Below are 6,636 nucleotides of genomic sequence, written 5' to 3'. Positions count from 1 at the left end.
AGCGAGCATCAGTCTGGCTCTTTGGGTCGGGGTGCAGCCCCTAGAGGTGAGCCCCAGCTATGGGAGACAGTGTTCCAGCTCTGCTGATGTGCAGGCATCACAGATCTTCTGACTTTGAGAAGAGAGGACCAAAGTTTGTAGCATTAAGATATTTAACTGGGATGAAGAAGGGGGGTGGGGGTGGGGGGTGTAGGGAGCGGGTGTGAAGGCATCATTGCATTTTCTAGCTCAGTCAAGGAAGGACTAAATGTGCTTTAGTACTCACTGGCCAGTTTCTCCAACACCTCCTGGGCTTAACAGCATTGGCTGCCCTACTTCCTAGCGCTTTCCTTGCGGATTATCCCTGTCCACAGCTGGAGGCGGCATTTTTTTTGTTCTCCATGGGACTAAAGCCAGAAGGTCTGTGTACAGGATACGGACTTCTTACTCATGTGCTACTGTTGCTGGATCAAAGCATGCCCTGGAATAGAGCGGACGTCCCAAAAAATCCCAGTAGAAAGATGCCTACACAAACAGAAGTGCTTGTGTGAACAACAGCCCTCAAGCCATGGGTGAGACTGGGATCTACGGCTATTGCTGTTTAATATCTTAGTAGAGTTAGAAGAAGGTAGTGGGTAGTTACTGTATGTTGTGTTAGTGCTTTTGGCATTTAGGAGCAGCTGCGTAAACCTGGGACACTGCGTGCATTGTACCTACTGGCCATGCAAAATGTCTGTCCAGTAAGAATACTGGAAATAGTTGAACTGGGAAACATCACAACAGTAATTTTTTTTTTTTTCCTAAGAAGAAAATCAAATGGAGAGGCAACATCCAACAGCAGGCTAAATTCTGGAGCCTCCCAACAACACATGCCTGCCAAGCTGCTTTTAACATGTCCAAAATATGATACTGGGCAACTAAAACTTGTATTTAAGAGGAGTCTTCCTGTTCAGGTGGAAGAGTTGGGCTGTAAGAGAGAAACCTTCTCCCTGTGAGGCAGGAAATTACCAAGTGCAGCCTGGAGAGTATCCAAAACCAGCCTGAGCGGTGCTGCGTGTGGGAGCTGGAGCGTGGCACGCCGTGGCTGCTGCTCTCAGCCTGCGCACCCCCTGCCTGGGCAGCTGCGATGGCTTCAGCGCGGCGCTGTGGCTGTAGTTGTTGGTATAGGTACGTGAAGTTTGATTCTTTGTGTTTTGGGGGTCACATGAATGTATACACAGACTGATCGTTGGTTTTGGGGGGGGGGTGGGGTGGGAAATTGTGTTTCTAGGAAAGACAAGTAAAACTGACCACAGCAAAAGCAATCTAGCAGGAGAAGGAAATGGAGGGTTTTCTTAATGCTGTCCTCCCGTCAGTGTCAGCCGCAGGTCCTAGGAACTTAGTTACAACTCTGGTGGCCGCTTGGTCGGCGTACCTTAAAACGTCATCCACCAGGTGAGAGCAGTCCTCTGAAGACTTCTTGGTGGTCCGACTGGGTGGGAGGGTGGGGGAAGCAGTTACAGCTTTCCGAAGGAGCTTTAAATCAGGTGAGGTCAGATTCCTCTGGTCCCCTGCTTAGCAGCTGTCTGCAAAACTTAAAACAGTAAGCCACTTCTAGTTTTGCCAGTCAATATGTCTTCTGCTCCAACACAGAGCAAAGCCTGGGGGACTGGCTGCTAGTAGGGTTTCATGCTCCTTGGTACCTCGTCCTGAAAGGGGAGAGATGAAGTTGGTTTATTTTCACGCTTCTTGCTCCATCTTGCTCTAAATGGGACCATGTAGAACGCATGGAAATGGACTGGGGCTCTATACCTCTTCTACAACTAAGCAAGAAAGGGCAAATGGATGTCCCTGCCTGGCAATGGCTGCAAAAAGGCTGTGGTCCCTGGCCCAGCCACTTCCCATCACCAAGGTGCTGCAGGAGGAACATGGCCAGGCCCACTTGAGGAGGTGAATTTGTAGCAGGTGAGGTTGAGGAGGGAGTTTCTCAGGGTGGCTGGAGGATGGAGCCCGGGGAAGAGCATCAGCGGCGCTGCCAGAAACCAACAGTGGCTGTTTGTCTTCGCTCTGTTGTGAACGGGGGGGAAGAGAGGAGGATACCGAAACATTTGTACAGAACTGTGTTGCTAAGGACAGGAGTGCTGGCATCACAGCTGCAGGTGGCAGTTGAGCATAAAATTTGGGATCAAAAGCCTGAGGCATCACTCCTGAAGAAAAACTCCATCTCCGCAGGCCTTGGTTTCCTTACCTGTTGAATTGCAAGAAGGGCCCTGGACCAACATCATCTCCCAAGGGAGACGTCAGGGAATTACCTGCATTTGTATGATGTTGGGCAGGGTGGGGAGTCGTGTTCCCCAGAGGGTTGTGCTCGGAGCAGGCACAGGCCGGGACTAAGGCTGACCCCCTTTTCTCTGCCAGAGATGGACCCAAGCCCTGGTGTTGGTAGAGCCCTCGCTTTTGAGGGTGAAGCAAGCTCATCATTCATCTAACTCCCTACAGCGCCTTATTTATGTCTAACCAATATCTGGCAAACTGGAGCTGGTGACAAAGGAGAGGCTCAGTCTGTCCTAAGCTGGCCTCGCCTTTCTGGTCAAGGGTTTTTACTTGGGCGGGGGGTGGGGAATGGGACACTTCAGTTTATACCTCATTTTAGCTACTGTACCTGAGTTTATTCTTTCTCCTCTGGTAAGAGAGTGACTGTACTTAACACCAAGCGAATAGTGAAAATTAAAGCTGTTTCACTTCACTGTCACAATATCTTTCTTTTATTTTTTTTATTTTTTTTTTTAAGAAACGCACACAAAAACCGTGCAGAGAGTGCTTCAGGCTTGTGTTCTGGTTTATATTACAAAAAAAAAAAATTTCCTTTCAATATAAAAAAGCATTACAGTAGGGAATACAGGATAAATTAGCTCCACTATCTAATAAAAAGAACATTTACAGTTTTTTAAAATAGATTTCAAACATTATTTCACACGCAGCCCTTTTCCCAGGCATTCGTGACGGTCATTTGAGCATTAAATAACAGCTGGGAGGCAGGGGTGCCGTGAGGGGCTGGGGGCTCGCAGGCACGGGCTGCTCTCTCCTACTTCCCTCCAAGGTGCTTGGGCTGTGGTCACAGTGCTACAGCGAAGGAGGCGGCAGCACGGCAGCTCCCTCTGCTCCCCAGCCCGCCCAGAGCTCTCCAGCAAGCCGTGAATCCAGCTTGAGCCCCTGACCCCAAAATACTCACCAGAGCTGTTAGAAACAAATACAAAAATACGGTTGCTTCTCCTGCCTACTGTTCTGAAAACTACTGTACAACAGAGGGGGCAGCCACATAACCAAGGGACAAAACCAACAAATACACATGCTTTGCCCTACAGTGGGAGTCTGCTTTCTGGGCTGGCTTGCTCATTAAATTCCCCTGGGGGAAATTCCTTTTGCCTGTTACCAACTTCCACAGGTCCTCTCAGACTTCCACAGATCTTTACAGCTATCTCCAGTCCTTGTTTAAGAGGCGCTGCCTGGCTGGGTGTTGCTGGGGTGTCAAGCTGCTTTCCCAGTGGCACGCTAGCCAGCTGCAAGGAGGATTTGAAGACATTCAGAAAAGAGCAATGGGGGATCCAACGAGGTAAGAGATGAGAAACAACTGTGCAAAAGCCAGAATAACGAGTAACAGCTCTTCTGGAAGATAACAGAGACAACCATTGGGGAGCAAGAGGGAAAGTGAGAAAGCTAAAACCAGACAAAGCAATAAGTACAGAATTAGGAAAGCCAAGGAGAAATAAGCCTGCACAGATCCTACTTCAGGCGCGTATATTTATCCCTCTGGTTGTTTTGGTCTGGTTCCCCCAGCACCAACAGGTTTTCCCCCATGCCACTGGTGGCAGAAAAAGGCTTTAAGGCTTTTATTTTTCCCTTCAGCCACCCACCATGCACAAATCAGGGTATTCACCTTCCAGGCTCTGACCTGAGACAGCCAGGCTTTTGCATAATAACCTGAGGGGAAAGGAAAAATTGGAGACTGGGGGAGGCAGCTCTGCTTCTCTTGCTCACCTCCAGCCACATTGCCATCTCTGCTCACGGTTTTGTTCCTCCCCTGGGCATTGCTCTCCCAGCACAGCCACTGATGCCAGCTCCTGAGGCAGAAGCAGAACAGAAGCTCGCCTTCTGCTCGGCCCGTTCCCTGCAAGACTAGGAGATGAAACAGATTTTTTCCTATCTTAAGCACAGCACCTGCTGTTCGGTACAAATACTACTGGTTTTTGGCTAGCAAAACTGTTTTCCTTCATTAAACAACAGACCAGAATTTAATGCTAAAATGCCTCATTGCAAGCATATCCCAGAGGGAAATAGTTCAGAAAAGCTTTCCACAGGGTTTAATGCAACATCTGAGGCCGCTCAGCAGCCCCGGCCTCCTATTCCGTTGCTGGAATATGCTGACCACAGCACGGAGGGGGGGCGGGGGGGGGCTGCAGCTCTACCTTCCCCGGGCCATCTCCTGCTGCTGAGCACACTGTTGTTTTCAAATGAAGCTTGGAAAAGCTCTGATGCCTCCTTCCCATTCCTTAGTATCCCAATTCCCCAACCTGGACATTTAGCCAGGATCATTGTCTATTATGGACCAGTCTTCCTGCTGCTTTCCTTCCTTCCCTGGAGCCTGTGCAGTGCCTCTGGGAGAGCTGAGGGACACAGCCCCAGTGGTGTAAGGGAAGAGCCAGGCAAAGTGTACCTGCTGCTGCCAAACCTGGGCACAAGGTTACTGCTCAGCTCCTCACCGCTGCCTTCTGCCCCCTCTCCTTCCTTGCCAGTGGTTACAGCTTCCAGAGGGGCTGGTTTAAGCCTCTATAAAAGTGCTCCATAATCTGAGCCTATAAAATCTGTAAAAAGACCAAAGATAAACAGGAAACCACAGCCCCTTCTATCCCCCGTCCTCGCCCCAACCCCCCCAAGCACAAAGAGTTTGGGGTCAGGGAGTGACCAGATGAACAATTAAGGCAACAGGGGTTGAGGCTTCCAGAGCAGAGAAACCGGCGACCTGTCCAGGTCGATAGCCACGAAGGCCAGAGCAGCGGCTGGAGCAGTTTGGCCGCACGCTGGGTACTCTTAAGAGCCCGCCTGGGGCCTCAGCAGTTCCATCTTAATTTCTGACCAAGGTCCAGTCCCAGGCACCTTTCTCAAGTTCACTTCCAAATGATTAAGCAGATGAATCGTTAGTTAAATGTCAAACTATCTCAAGGGAGGAAACACTCTCAACTAGCAGGCAGACTAAAACAATTCCGACTTGATGCTTTCGTCATGAGCCCATGGGAGGATCTCGGGGGAAATCCTCGGGGCGGAAATGACACCATGAGACTGTTTCAGGCAAACAGCATGGGAAGGGCTGACAAACCTCAGCCTTCTCCATCCAGCACCATGCCTGGAACTCCCCTTAGGGCTGGAAAGCATGTAGGAATCCACTGCAAATATATATGCTAACAGAGCACCACAAAACATTTTTTGCAAGTGTGAAGGGAAAGGCAAAGGCCAGCAAGATTTAAACAACTATTTCATCCCCTTCTCAGGAAGGCAGCAGTATCAGTGATTCTTGACCAGAGCCATTATTTTTTCCCAGGAGGTGGGAACACAGCAGGGAACCATTTGCTCTCTTTTTCACAACAAGGAACAGTAAATCTTACTAAAACCAGAAAGGTAGGCACCAAACTCTTGACCATCAGCCAGCCTTAGCTGAGTCCCAGTGCTAAGTGAGCCCACCCCACCCCTGCTTAGGGCTCCAGAGAAAAGCTGGCCTCACTGAAGTGCCTGACTTCTCTGACAAGTTGCAGGTGGTGACAGGGGCAAAGCTGCCACTGAAGAATGTGTGTTTTCATTCCGTGGCTGGGCATTAAAGCCAGAATAGCACGAACGATGGCTACCTACATCAGAGATGAGCCACCACGGCTTGTTTCAAACCCACCTGGACAGTCACAGGCTTTGGCCAACCTGTTGCCTTATCCAGCCCCTGCGTGGCTGTTCTTCAGTCCTTTGCTGTCTAAAACATGATAAAAGTTGCAAACGGTAGGCACGGCCTTGCTGGGGAGGCAGCCGCGCTGATCCTCCCGCGCCCCCCACCGGCTCCGTCGGTCTCTAGTGCAATGAGCTGTGCTGGGCTCCGGCTCCACGGCTGCTGCGGGTGGCTCTGGGCAAGCATCTGGTGTACAGTGTAGTGCACATCACCTCAAAGTTCCAGCCCCTGAAGTACAATCCTTTTGGTCATTCATATATTACAACCCTCTTTCTTTTTCTTTCCCCCCCCTACCCCATTTTGTTAAAAAAAATAAAGTTTTTTGGGTGTTTTCAGGTTTTGTTTCTTCTGACTTTCCTTCTTTCTTCTGAGTACGTGGGGAATGCGGTGGTTCATGGGCCACCTCTTACTGGATCCCAAAAACAAAACAGAGGACCACGAGAGTCAGCTGCATCTTCCAGAAGATCTGCAAAGCCCTCCCTGGCGCCCTGACCACTCCCGTCGCTCCCTCCTGCCCCCGCAGCCAGTGCTGCAGCGAGGGGGACCCTTCCCACTGCCCAGGGGAGGCCGTGGCAAAAAAATTCTTTTTCTTCCTGACAGCGATGCCTCCCCTCCTTCCCCTGTCCCCCAAACGGTTTGTGGCTACAGCAGCAGCCTGGCTTCATTCCCAAGCCGCCCTTGGTGTCGCAGGG

This window comes from Egretta garzetta, unplaced genomic scaffold (genome assembly GCF_000687185.1).
Source record: "Egretta garzetta isolate BGI_Z169 unplaced genomic scaffold, ASM68718v1 scaffold329, whole genome shotgun sequence".
Lineage (NCBI taxonomy): Eukaryota > Metazoa > Chordata > Aves > Pelecaniformes > Ardeidae > Egretta > Egretta garzetta.
This window is presented reverse-complemented; position numbering follows the sequence as displayed.